The sequence below is a fragment of the Dermacentor albipictus genome, unplaced genomic scaffold, assembly GCF_038994185.2.
Source record: "Dermacentor albipictus isolate Rhodes 1998 colony unplaced genomic scaffold, USDA_Dalb.pri_finalv2 scaffold_12, whole genome shotgun sequence".
In the NCBI taxonomy this organism is placed as follows: Eukaryota; Metazoa; Arthropoda; class Arachnida; order Ixodida; family Ixodidae; genus Dermacentor; species Dermacentor albipictus.
Window position 1 is genome coordinate 14,408,710 of NW_027225566.1, and position 13,909 is coordinate 14,422,618.

A 13,909-nucleotide genomic window follows, 5' to 3' on the forward strand; every position below is an offset into this window, starting at 1 on the left:
CTTATGTTATTCGCTCCACCATTTGCTGTAGGCTGCGCGCGCTTCTATTAATGTTAAACAGTGGCGTATCGCGGAAGTAACAGAAAAGTTCACAATGCTGTCTGAAGTGCAATTTGTATTTTTATGCACAACGGTTAAAAAAAACGCACTATGAATATTCCGCAACCCAGGATCCAACCAGGGACCTTTAAATATTCTGTCTAACGGTCTCCCAACTAAGCTATTTCGACGGAACGGGTAACAAAATCATGAGGCGCTAAGCGATGGCTGGGTTCCCACGAACCCACCTCTAAGGTATCCGCAGTAAGAAAACTTTTCTTATGTTATTCGCTCCACCATTTGCTGTAGGCTGCGCGCGCTTCTATTAATGTTAAACAGTGGCGTATCGCGGAAGTAACAGAAAAGTTCACAATGCTGTCTGAAGTGCAATTTGTATTTTTATGCACAACGGTTAAAAAAAACGCACTATGAATATTCCGCAACCCAGGATCCAACCAGGGACCTTTAAATATTCTGTCTAACGGTCTCCCAACTAAGCTATTTCGACGGAACGGGTAACAAAATCATGAGGCGCTAAGCGATGGCTGGCTTCCCACGAACCCACCTCTAAGGTATCCGCAGTAAGAAAACTTTTCTTATGTTATTCGCTCCACCATTTGCTGTAGGCTGCGCGCGCTTCTATTAATGTTAAACAGTGGCGTATCGCGGAAGTAACAGAAAAGTTCACAATGCTGTCTGAAGTGCAATTTGTATTTTTATGCACAACGGTTAAAAAAAACGCACTATGAATATTCCGCAACCCAGGATCCAACCAGGGACCTTTAAATATTCTGTCTAACGGTCTCCCAACTGAGCTATTTCGACGGAACGGGTAACAAAATCATGAGGCGCTAAGCGATGGCTGGGTTCCCACGAACCGCCGTCTAAGGTATCCGAAGTAAGTTAACTTTGCTTAAAATATTCGCTCCACCATTTGCTGTAGGCTGCGCACGCTTCTATTAATGTTAAACAGTGGCGTATCGCGAAAGTGACAGAAAAGTTCACAATGCTGTCTGAAGTGCAGTTTGTATTTTTATGCACAACGGTTAAAAAAAACGCACTATGAATATTCCGAAACCCAGGATCCAACCAGGGACCTTTAGATATCCTGTCTAACGGTCTCCCAACTAAGCTATTTCGACGGAACGGGTAACAAAATCATGAGGCGCTAAGCGATGGCTGGGTTCCCACGAACCCACCTCTAAGGTATCCGCAGTAAGAAAACTTTTCTTAAGTTATTCGCTCCACCATTTGCTGTAGGCTGCGCACGCTTCTATTAATGTTAAACAGTGGCGTATCGCGGAAGTAACAGAAAAGTTCACAATGCTGTCTGAAGTGCAGTTTGTATTTTTATGCACAAGGGTTAAAAAAAACGCACTATGAATATGCCGAAACCCAGGATCCAACCAATGACCTTTAGATCTTCAATCTAACGCTCTCCCAACTGAGCTATTTCGGCGGAACGAGTAACAAAATCATGAGGCGCTAAGCGATGGCTGGGTACCCCCGAACCCCCCTCCAAGGTATCCGCAGTAAGGAAACTTTTCCTAAAATGTTCCCTCCACCATTTGCTGTAGGCTGCGCACGCTTCTAATAATGTCAAACAGTGGCGTATCGCGGAAGTAACAGAAAAGCTCACAATGCTGTCTGAATTGCTGTTGGTATTGTTATGCACAGCGGCTAAAAGAAACGCACTATGAATATGCCGAAACCCAGGATCCAACCAATAACCTTTAAATCTTCAATCTAACGCTCTCCCAACTGAGCTATTTCGGCGGAACGAGTAACAAAATCATGAGGCGCTAAGCGATGGCTGGGTTCTTACGAACCGCCGTCTATGGTATCCGCAGTAAGTTAACTTTTGTTAAAATATTCGCTCCACCATTTGCTGTAGGCTGCGCACGCTTCTATTAATGGTAAACAGTGGCGTATCGCGGAAGTAACAGAAAACTCACAGTGCTGTTTGCATTGCTGTTTGTATTGTTATGCACAGCGGCTAAAAGAAACGCACTATGAAAATGCCGAAACCCGGGGTTGAACGAGGGACCTTTATATCTTCAGTCTAACGCTCTCCCAACTGAGCTATTTCGGCGGAACGAGTAGCAAAATCATGAGGCGCTAAGCGATGGCTGGGTTCTTACGAACCGCCGTCTATGGTATCCGCAGTAAGTTAACTTTTGTTAAAATATTCGCTCCACCATTTGCTGTAGGCTGCGCACGCTTCTATTAATGTTAAACAGTGGCGTATCGCGGAAGTAACAGAAAAGTTCACAATGCTGTCTGAAGTGCAGTTTGTATTTTTATGCACAACGGTTAAAAAAAATGCACTATGAATATTCCGAAACCCAGGATCCAACCAGGGACCTTTAGATATTCTGTCTAACGGCCTGCCAACTGAGCTATTTCGACGGAACGGGTAACAAAATCATGAGGCGCTAAGCGATGGCTGGGTTCTTACGAACCGCCGTCTATGGTATCCGCAGTAAGTTAACTTTTGTTAAAATATTCGCTCCACCATTTGCTGTAGGCTGCGGACGCTTCTATTAATGGTAAACAGTAGCGTATCGCGCAAGTAACAGAAAACTCACAGTGCTGTTTGCATTGCTGTTTGTATTGTTATGCACAGCGGCTAAAAGAAACGCACTATGAAAATGCCGAAACCCGGGGTTGAACGAGGGACCTTTAGATCTTCAGTCTAACGCTCTCCTAACTGACCTATTTCGACGGAACGGGTAACAAAATCATGAGGCGCTAAGCGATGGCTGGGTTCCCACGAACCCACCTCTAAGGTATCCGCAGTAAGAAAACTTTTCTTAAGTTATTCGCTCCACCATTTGCTGTAGGCTACGCACTCTTCTATTAATGTTAAACCGTAGCGTATCGCGGAAGTAACAGAAAAGTTCACAATGCTGTCTGAAGTGCAGTTTGTATTTTTATGCACAGCGCCTAAAAGAAACGCACTATGAATATGCCGTAACCCAGGATCCAACCAATAACCTTTAAATCTTCACTCTAACGCTCTCCCAACTGAGCTATTTCGGCGGAACGAGTAACAAAATCATGAGGCGCTAAGCGATGGCTGGGTTCCCACGAACCACCATCTAAGGTATCCGCAGTAAGGATACTTTGCCTAAAATATTCGCTCCACCATTTGCTGTAGGCTACGCCCTCTTCTATTAATGTTAAACCGTAACGTATCGCGGAAGTAACAGAAAAGTTCACAATGCTGTCTGAAGTGCAGTTTGTATTTTTATGCACAACGGTTAAAAAAACGCACTATGAATATTCCGAAACCCAGGATCCAATCAGGGACCTTTAGATATTCTGTCTAACGGTCTCCCAACTGAGCTATTTCGACGGAACGGGTAACAAAATCATGAGGCGCTAAGCGATGGCTGGGTTCCCATGAACCCACCTCTAAAGTATCCGCAGTAAGAAAACTTTTCTTAAGTTATTCGCTCCACCATTTGCTGTAGGCTGCGCACGCTTCTATTAATGTTAAACAGTGGCGTATCGCGGAAGTAACAGAAAAGCTCAATATGCTGTCTGAATTGCAGTTTGTATTGTTATGCACAACGGCTAAAAAAACGCTCTATGAATATGCCGAAACCCACGATCCAACCAGGGACCTTTAGATCTTCAGTCTAACGCTCTCCCAACCGAGCAATTTCGGCGGAACGAGTAACAAAATCATGAGGCGCTAAGCGATGGCTGGGTTCCCACGAACCACCGTCTAAGGTATCCGCAGTAAGGATACTTTTTTTTTTAATGCCGGTCTTTGACATAACACAGACAATACAAATATTACACACATCTCAGAAATGCAAAACAGCGAAAAAAAATTGCAGTAATGCCATCCGTCCGTATAGGATCGGCGTTGTCAAATTAAAATTCCTTCATGGCTGTGAGAGCTTCTAGCCTCGACAGCCAATCCGGTGCACATTCTTGCATTTTCTGTTCGTCAACAAACCGCGACATACATTCTCGGAAATATATGTGAACAGGCCGTGCGTCGGGATCGCAGTGGTACCCAGCCATTCGAGACCGCCATATACAGTGGAGAGCATTGAACATAATGAAGTCATATGGGACGCCGTCTTCATCCTTAATATGCAGATACCTGATCCCTTGGGGGTTTACAGGTAATTCTTTCTTCAGGGTTCGCTGCAAGACATCCCAAAAGAACACAGCAGCCCAGCAGTGCAAGAACACGTGATCTATGGTTTCGGGCTTCTTGCAGATCAAGCAGTGAGAACCCCACGCTACGAGACAGCCTCGTTCTTCCATAAACGTCTTCACTGAAAGGGTTCCAGTGAGGAGCTTAAAAAAAAAGGATTTTACCCCTGGTGGCACCTGCATGCGTTTCACCCGTTTAAGAACGTCCTGTCCTTGCCCTCCACTGTATATGGCTCTGTATAGCGGCAATGGGAATACAATATCACACACATCTTTATACAGCGTTTTCCTTTTCACTTGACATAGGTAATCATTTGAAAACCGAACAGTAAGGAAACGGACACTGTCGGCAACTTCCTTAAGATAGCCACGAAGTGTTCCATTCATGCTTGCCGTTGTGACAACATGTGCCGGCAATGTGTTGCTTAATCTGTGCTGACATACGGTGCGAAGAAATGGATCGCGCACATCGCGGAAAAAGAAAAATCGGTTGACCAGTTGTCGAACAAAAAGATGGGCTAATCCCACACCCCCGTCTTTCACTCTTCTAAACAAATTTGTTCGGCTGCACCTTTCCCATGTTGAACCCCATATGAAAACCGCAAACACTCTGTGCAGCCTTTGCACGTTTAGTCTTGAACAATACAACGCTTGCATAACATAGTATAACTTGGCAATTAAAAAGATGTTACACACTGTCGCTCTTGCGAAAACAGACAGGTTAGTACCTTTCCATTTGTCTGCTTTTTCTTTCATGTCACTTGTTTGGTTCCTCCAATATTCATCACTGCTATTGTAACTGTCTAGGGGAACACCGAGATACCTCATCGGAGTTTTCACCCAGCTCACACTCGCGAAATAGTCCGGTGCGGAAAGCCAGTCCCCGTGCCACAGCCCGAGGGATTTGCTCCAATTTACTCTGCTACCCGTGACTTCACAGAAATGATTTACTACAGATGTTGCTTCGGTTACACTTGGTTTATCTGTGCAACACACTGCAATGTCGTCTGCATACGCCAGTAGCTTCACTTCTGTCGCTGCCAATCTAAAACCACGTATTTTTTCATTTTCATTTATTGCCACACACATGGCCTCTATATAAATAGCAAACAGAAGTGGACTGAGGGGACAGCCTTGGCGCACTGAACGCATAATGTTAATGGGGGCCCCCAGTGACTTATTAACAATTAATCTGGTTGTGCAATTCTTGTAGGCCAAGGCCACGCCCTCAGTGATGATGGAACCGACATTAATGTGATCCAAGATGGCAAACAAAATAACATGCGCGACACAATCGAAAGCTTTCTCGAGATCGAGCTGAAGAACTGCAACGCCACCTCCAGTGACGTCACAGCACTCGAGAACACTTCGCATCTTATGAATGTTAGAAAAAATAGTTCGCCCTCTGATGCCACAAGTTTGATGGTCTCCGACTAGTTCTTTGATGACGCCTTGGAGTCTGGTAGCTAAAATCTTCATAAATATCTTGTAATCAACATTTGTTAGTGATATAGGCCTATAGCACGACACTAATTTTAGTTTATCTATTTGATCGCTCTTAGGTATTAGTATGGTGTGCGCTTTTCCAAAGGAAGGGGGCAAACATTTCTGCTGATACGCGTCATTTAATACATCTGCCAACACTGGAGCCAATTCTCTCTTAAACGCCTTATACCACCCGGCGCAGAGGCCGTCAGGTCCAGGCGACTTACCTAGGTTCAAATCGTCGATAGCCTTTTCTACTTCCCCCTCAGTTATTTTGGCTTCTAATCGTTCTTTGGTATCATCACTTATTCGCGGCATGAGATTAAGAAAATCCGCTTTGAAACCCCCTACATTCGCAGCCTGAAATGCAAAGAGTGACTGGTAGTACTCGAAGAAGGCGCTCCCAATGCTCTCACTGTCTTCAACGACAGTCCCGTTCATTAGAATTTTATCGATGTGGTTTCGCCGTCCGTGCGCCTTCTCAAGACCCAGCGCCCTTTTAGTGGGCGTCTCCCCTGCCGCTAGTGCATGTGCTCGCGCACGCACTATGGCGCCTTGATAACGCTCTTTGTCGAACTGTTCAAGTTTTTCCTTGATGTTTCGCACGTCGTCTTTGTACGTACCAGGCTCTCTACACTCAAGCGTTATCAGCTGCTCAAGCAGTCTTCTTAAGCCCTTTTCTTTCATGTCCTTCTCGAATTTTATGCAACTCGATCTTTCTATGGCTTTAATTTTAACCTTCTCTTTAAAACATTCCCACTTTTCCGTTATTGTTTCCGTTACATCATCGGATACTTCGTTAACCGCATCCATTACTGCTTTTACAAAGCACTGATCACTTAGTAACACGTCATTCATTTTCCACAGATCCCAATTAAAAGCATGTTTCGTTTTCACTATACCTATGTGACATTTCACGAGGCAGTGGTCCGAAAACGACACGGGCACTACACAATAACTGTGGCATATTGGAATCGTGTCCAACGATATGTACATTCGATCCAGTCTTGCATGACTACTGCCTTGAAAACGAGTAAAAGACACTTCACGCCCCCCTTCCAGACAATCGAAAACATCGTCAAGTTCATTTTCACCTATTAGTTTTGATAATACGCTGCAACTTTTGTCCCGCACACCGGCATTATTCACTCGGTCTCTGGCATTCAACACACAGTTAAAATCCCCTAACAGAATAACGCGTTTATCACAATGGACATGATTAGAAAGGTTAGAAAAAAAACAAGACACGCTCCTCCACTGAATTCGGAGCGTACACGCATATGACGCGGAATTCAACATTACCTATCAAAACATCACAGAAAACAATCCTTCCAGATTCGCAGGAAAATACACTTTGAATCTGCAGTCCAGGAAGCTTCTTGACGAACAGAATGCAACCACCGGACGTGCCTACCGCATGGCTAACCACCGCAAAATATCTGTGCGTGAATCGTCGCACAATGCTCCCGGTCTGCTCCTCTCCATCAACCTTAGTCTCCTGGACGGCTAGTACGTCTAGGTTGTGGTCAGTGATCAACCGTAGGACCTGACTTTACCTACGACTAGCCGCCAACCCTCGCACGTTCAATGTTGCAATAATAAGGGACGGTATGTCAGCCATCTTAAGCTAGCGAGGAAAGCAGGCCCGGAGCATGGTGCTTACCGTTCACGACTAGCCCTCGGCTAGCCGCCTCCGGGACCTCCCGGCTTGTTCGTGTCGTTAGGCGAGACCGTTTTGCCCACAGGCTTCCTTTCAGGTGGTACATTAGGCTTTGGCTTGTAGCCCATCCGTCTTCCTTGTGGCGTCTTCGTCGGCGGCCCCTCGCTGGTGCTGGTGGCACCACCGTCCCTGTCCTTGGTATCGTCGTGGGGTCGTTTGACTGGGGCACCAGGAGTCCCAGTCCGCTCATCGTGGTTGACTTCCTTGTCTTGCAGCAATGCCGTCGTGTCGTTGTCGGGTGCGTCTTCGTTAACGCCCCCCGTAGCAAGGCTCATTGCAGGCAGGACCTGCACCGGTTTGTCCGTCTTTTCGTCAGCCTCAGCCACCATGCCTTCAGCACCGGCGGTAGATGACCCTCTGAGTGTCCCTGTCGAAACCGAGTCTACGGTTCCTTTGGCGGCGTCTTCCGTCTCGACCACGTCCATGACGTGTTCAGCCGCAACGTCCCTCGCTGCTGGTCCTGTCACGGCGGCGTAGGATTTGACGCAGTCAGCGTCAACGTGCCCGAAACGTTTGCACCTGGAACAGCGCGGGACTTTGCACTCTCGGCGGACGTGCCCCGTGCCTTGGCAGCGCAGGCACTGCATGGGTCGACAGGGCGCGACCACCAAGGCCAACTCTCCGCCGACGCGGACCTGATGAGGAAGGTCCTCAACTTTGACACCGTTCTTTAGCTTGAGGAGCACCGTCCGGGTGGTCGACGTCTTGTTTCCCATGCCTTCGACTCGCCACCGCTCCCGGCTCACCTCCTCCACCTTGCCGAAAGCCGCGAACGCTGTCCGGACGTCCTTGTCGGCAACGCCGTACAGCCGCCAGTGAAGCCTATGCTTCACCTGCTGGTCCTGCGGGTCCACGATGACGCACCGTCTTCCCTTCACTTGCAGGTCCTTTAGGGAAACTAATCTTTTCGTCGCAGTCTCATCATTCAGGGTCACCGCCCAGACGTCGTTTATCTGGTACGCCCCTATGCATACCACGTCCGGTAAGAGGCCAGTCGGCAGTAGGGCATCCCTGAAATCTTCGACCTTGTATGGTCTCGCACGCACATCACCGTGCAAAAACACGGTGTTAATCGCAACTCGTCCCTTAGGCAGTTCAGGCAAAATGAACGGGTATTCCTTATCATCTTCCGTAATCCTGTTTCCGCGACCAAAAGTGGCCGCTGTCGCTGCCCCGGAAGAGGCCATGACCCTACGATCCGAACAGCTCGGCTGCCGGATGCAGAATGTCGCAGTAAGGATACTTTGCCTAAAATATTCGCTCCACCATTTGCTGTAGGCTACGCCCTCTTCTATTAATGTTAAACCGTGGCGTATCGCGGAAGTAACAGAAAAGTTCACAATGCTGTCTGAAGTGCAGTTTGTATTTTTATGCACAACGGTTAAAAAAAACGCACTATGAATATTCCGAAACCCAGGATCCAACCAGGGACCTTTACGTATTCTGTCTAACGATCTCCCAACCGAGCAATTTCGGCGGAACGAGTAACAAAATCATGAGGCCCTAAGCGATGGCTGGGTCCTCACGAACCATCGTCTAAGGTATCCGCAGTAAGGAAACTTTTCTTAAAATATTCCCTCCACCATTTGCTGTAGGCTGCGCACGCTTCTATTAATGTTAAACAGTGGCGTATCGCGGAAGTAAGAGAAAAGCTCACAATGCTGTATGAATTGCTGTTTGTATTCTTATCCACAACGGCAAAAAAAAGCACTATGAATATGCCGAAACCCGGGATTGAACCAGTGACCTTTAGATCTCCAGTCTAACGCTCTCCCAACTGAGCTATTTCGGCGGAACGAGTAACAAAATCATGAGGCGCTAAGCGATGGCTGGGTTCCCACGAACCGCCGTCTAAGATATCCGCAGTAACGAACCTTTTCTTAAAATATTCACTCCACCACTTGCTGCAGGCTGCGCAAACTTCTATTAATGTTGAACAGTGGCGTATCGCGGTAGCAACAGAAAAGCTCAATATGCTGTCTGAATTGCTGTTGGTATTGTTATGCACAGCGGCTAAAAGAAACGCACTATGAATATGCCGAAACCCAGGATCCAACCAATAACCTTTAAATCTTCACTCTAACACTCTCCCAACTGAGCTATTTCGGCGGAACAAGTAACAAAATCATGAGGCGCTAAGCGATGGCTGCGTTCCCACGAACCCACCTCTAAAGTATCCGCAGTAAGAAAACTTTTCTTAAGTTATTCGCTCCACCATTTGCTGTAGGCTGCGCACGCTTCTATTAATGTTAAACAGTGGCGTATCCCAGAAGTAACAGAAAAGCTCAATATGCTGTCTGAATTGCAGTTTGTATTGTTATGCACAACGGCTAAAAAAACGCTCTATGAATATGCCGAAACCCACGATCCAACCAGGGACCTTTAGATCTTCAGTCTAACGCTCTCCCAAACGAGCAATTTCGGCGGAACGAGTAACAAAATCATGAGGCGCTAAGCGATGGCTGAGTTCTTACGAACCGCCGTCTAAGGTATCCGCAGTAAGTTAACTTTTGTTAAAATATTCGCTCCACCATTTGCTGTAGGCTGCGCACGCTTCTATTAATGGTAAACAGTGGCGTATCGCGGAAGTAACAGAAAACTCACAGTGCTGTTTGCATTGCTCTTTGTATTGTTATGCACAGCGGCTAAAAGAAAAGCACTATGAAAATGCCGAAACCCGGGGTTGAACCAGGGACCTTTAGATCTTCAGTCTAACGCTCTCCCAACCGAGCAATTTCGGCGGAACGAGTAACAAAATCATGAGGCGCTAAGCGATGGCTGGGTTCCCACGAACCACCGTCTAAGATATCCGCAGTAAGGAAAGTTTTCTTAAAATATTCGCTCCACCATTTGCTGTAGGCTGCGCACGCTTCTATTAATGTTAAACAGTGGCGTATCGCGGTAGTAACAGAAAACCTCACAATGCTGTCTGAATTGCTGTTTGTATTGTTATCCACAACGGCAAAAAAAAAGCACTATGAATATGCCGAAACCCGGGATTGAACCAGGGACCTCGAGATCTTCAGTCTAACGCTCTCCCAACTGAGCTATTTCGGCGGAACGAGCAACAAAATCATGAGGCAGTAAGCGATGGCTGGGTTCCCACGAACCGCCGTCTAAGATATCCGCAGTATGGAACCTTTTCTTAAAATATTCGCTCCACCACTTGCTGCAGGCTGCGCACGCTTCTATTAATGTTGAACAGTGCGTATCGCGGTAGTAACAGAAAAGCTCAATATGCTGTCTGAATTGCTGTTTGTATTGTTATGCACACGGCTAAAAAAACGCACTATGAATATGCCGAAACCCAGGATCCAACAAAGGACCTTTACATCTTCAGTCTAACGCTCTCCCAACCGAGCTATTTCGGCGGAACGAGTAACAAAATCATCAGGCGCTAAGCGATGGCTGGTTTCCCATGAACCACCGTCTAAGGTATCCGCAGTAAGGAAAGTTTTCTCAAAATATTCGCTCCACCATTTGCTGTAGGCTGCGCACGCTTCTATTAATGTTGAACAGTGGCCTATCGCGGTAGTATCAGAAAACCTCACAATGCTGTCTGAATTGCTGTTTGCATTGTTATCCACAACAGCTAAAAAAAACGCACTATGTATATGCCGAAACCCACGATCCAACCAGGGACCTTTAGATCTTCAGTCTAACGCTCTCCCAACCGAGCAATTTCGGCGGAACGAGTAACAAAATCATGAGGCGCTAAGCGATGGCTGGGTTAATACGAACCGCCGTCTAAGGTATCCGCAGTAAGGAAACTTTTCTTAAAATATTCGCTCCACCATTTGCTCTAGGCTACACACGCTTCTAATAATGTTGAACAGTGGCGTATCGCGGCAGTAACAGAAAAGCTAAATATGCTGTCTGAATAGCTGTTTGAATTGTTATGCACAACGGCTAAAAGAAACGCCCTATGAATATGCCGAAACCCAGGATCCAACAAAGGACCTTTAGATCTTCAGTCTAACGCTCTCCCAACCGAGCTATTTCGGCGGAACGAGTAACAAAATCATCAGGCGCTAAGCGATGGCTGGGTTAATACGAACCGCCGTCTAAGGTATCCGCAGTAAGGAAACTTTTCTTAAAATATTCGCTCCACCATTTGCTGTAGGCTGCGCACGCTTTTATTAATGTTAAACAGTGGCGCATCACGGAAGTAACAGAAAAGCTCACAATGCTGTCTGAATAGCTGTTTGTATTGTTATGCACAGCGGCTAAAAGAAACGCCCTATAAATATGCCGAAACCCAGGATCCAACAAAGGACCTTTAGATCTTCAGTCTAACGCTCTCCCAACTGAGCTATTTCGGCGGAACGAGTAACAAAATTGTTAGGCCGCTCATCTCTCGAACACGCAGAATGGACGGCGGAGGGCTGCATGATTGTTTTGTATATACTTTTGAAGTGCCGCGAGTTGCCCGTGCGTTTTGTGAATAGGGAAGCGTCTAACCCCCCAGCGCCTCAGGCGGCAATCGTTTCTGTGGTTGAGGGGTCGGACGGCCCGCGTGGTGTTGGGTGACGAGCCGAGGCGCGCGCCGCCGCGGGGGGCGCGGCGCAGAGGCGGAACACGGATTCGGAGAAAATGCTTTTACGCGGGCTTTGTTGACATTCCGCCGATGGTCATAATAGGGCCACGCGGACAAAGCTCGAGCGGACAAAGGTTGTATACGCGACGTTGTGGCGCCGGCTCTTGAGTCCCCTGCTAATTAGAGACGCAGCTGCCAGCAATGTTGACCACGTCTGGCGCGTACGGAGCGGGGGGTTCACCCCCCTACGCATTCGGACGGCAGCCACGTGCATCTTGTTTTGAGCGCTGGGGAGAGCCCGCTTTGTGTCGTGTTACAGCATGCAGTGCGCGCCGTAGAGAGGGGCGCGGCGTCGTTTGAAGAGCACCCGAGTCCGGATGCCGCCAGCGGTAATTAGTTTTCTACCAGGAAAAACCTTGAGGGGGGCTACGGTACGCGGTGTTGGGACACCAGCGCCCGAGCCACCCTTGCTGGCTAGAAACGCCGCTGAGGTGCGAGATGGCCTCAATAAATCCTGCAGGCCTGGCGTGTTTGACGAGGCCGTCACTGACCACGTGGAAATAGGAGGGGGAGAAGAAGATGTGGGAAGAGGGAAAACAGGGTGGTTTTCCAATAGATTCACTTATGAGAGTAAGCCCATCCCTTTGGGTTGTGGCTTAAGAAACTGTCAACTCTCATTGGCAATTGCTTCCGTGGGATGGGCTAACGACCCTACCGCCCTTTTTCTTTGTCTCTTTCCCCTATAACAACCGAGACGAGGTGCTTGTTCCTCAGTCTAGGCTGTAATCACTAAACCTGATAGAACAGTAAGACTCCGTACGATGCAACGCTAGTCTGGGCCGTAACCACTTAGTGGTAGAACAGTGAGACTCGGTTGGTCGTATGTAGTGACAGTTGTCCTAGGCTCTAACTTAAGAAAAAGTAGAAGAGTAAGGCGCTGTTTACTTGTGTGTTTTGTATCAGTGTTCTTTTGCTCACTGTGTATTTGACTGTGTAAATATTTCCGTTACAATATATCTTCAAGTTTTGTTACCTCCAACCTGCCTCCTGCTTCATCAACGCCGATAAACACCTTGAAGAGACTTTGGTCGACTTCAAGGAGAAAAGAACAACATCAATCAATACAAAAACTTAACTGGCGCAGTCGGCAGGATCGGCGAGCTCTACAACATCGAATCCTGGACCAGTGGTGAAGGGATCAAGTCATCCAACGAGCACCTCCTGCACCTTTGAGAAGATCCCACAGCAGTCAAGCCCGGCACCGTGGGGGAGATCCGAAAACGACAGTGCATTCAGCAAAGGGTGAGCAGGATTTCTTGCGTCTTTCTCAAGTTGGCATGGCAGTTGATGTGTAGAGCAAATGGTGAGGACACGCAGGGGCGCAGAGACAATGGAGTCTAATGGAGTTGAGGGTGCGACGGTGGCGGAAATGGATCGGAATCGAGAGTTATCAAATGACGATAGGCTAAATTCCGATAGGTCAAATGAAATGAGAGAACCCAGTCAGAGCCAGGAATTTTCGCAGCAGGCATCTCAGCCTTTGCAAATTCCGAATGATACAAGAACGCTTGAGCTTGAAATTCAAAGGCTCAATGCTCAGACTACCTGTATACAGCTTCAGATTGAGTACGAAAGGCTGTTGCAGGCAAGGACGAATGCTGAACGTCTCAATGGCGCGTCGTCCAGCGCTGAGTCGGAGCGGGGCGATCGGAGGCGAATGGGCTTCGACTCCGTCGAGCAATGCGCAAAAGTGCTGAAAGGGTTCCGCCTGCCGTGTGACGCGGATGTACCCTTATGGTTTGAGGAGGTAGAAAGACTTTTTGCTACTTATGGGGTACCGTATGAGAGTCGCGTGCATTTAGTCATGCCAGCTCTAACTGAGCGCGTTCGCTACCTACTGCGTAACCTCAACCAGGAAGAGAGTACAGATTACGAGTCAGTTAAACAGGCAG

At 47.5% G+C, this 13,909-nt stretch overlaps 1 long non-coding RNA gene and 7 other non-coding genes across 8 annotated transcripts in view; all 8 read right to left on the minus strand.

Annotated features, from left to right (window-relative positions):
- Nucleotides 1–13,909, minus strand: part of LOC139051480 (uncharacterized) — a 187,652-nt gene that overhangs the window by 97,674 nt on the left and 76,069 nt on the right. The window lies entirely within an intron of this gene.
- Nucleotides 1,426–1,498, minus strand: TRNAF-GAA (transfer RNA phenylalanine (anticodon GAA)). The gene has a single exon. It is a non-coding gene; the product is annotated as a tRNA-Phe (tRNA).
- Nucleotides 2,059–2,131, minus strand: TRNAF-GAA (transfer RNA phenylalanine (anticodon GAA)). The gene has a single exon. It is a non-coding gene; the product is annotated as a tRNA-Phe (tRNA).
- TRNAS-GGA (transfer RNA serine (anticodon GGA)) lies at nt 9,140–9,212 on the minus strand. The gene has a single exon. It is a non-coding gene; the product is annotated as a tRNA-Ser (tRNA).
- TRNAF-GAA (transfer RNA phenylalanine (anticodon GAA)) lies at nt 10,089–10,161 on the minus strand. Its single transcript has one exon. It is a non-coding gene; the product is annotated as a tRNA-Phe (tRNA).
- Nucleotides 10,405–10,477, minus strand: TRNAF-GAA (transfer RNA phenylalanine (anticodon GAA)). Its single transcript has one exon. It is a non-coding gene; the product is annotated as a tRNA-Phe (tRNA).
- TRNAF-GAA (transfer RNA phenylalanine (anticodon GAA)) lies at nt 11,353–11,425 on the minus strand. The gene has a single exon. It is a non-coding gene; the product is annotated as a tRNA-Phe (tRNA).
- On the minus strand, nt 11,670–11,742 carry TRNAF-GAA (transfer RNA phenylalanine (anticodon GAA)). The gene has a single exon. It is a non-coding gene; the product is annotated as a tRNA-Phe (tRNA).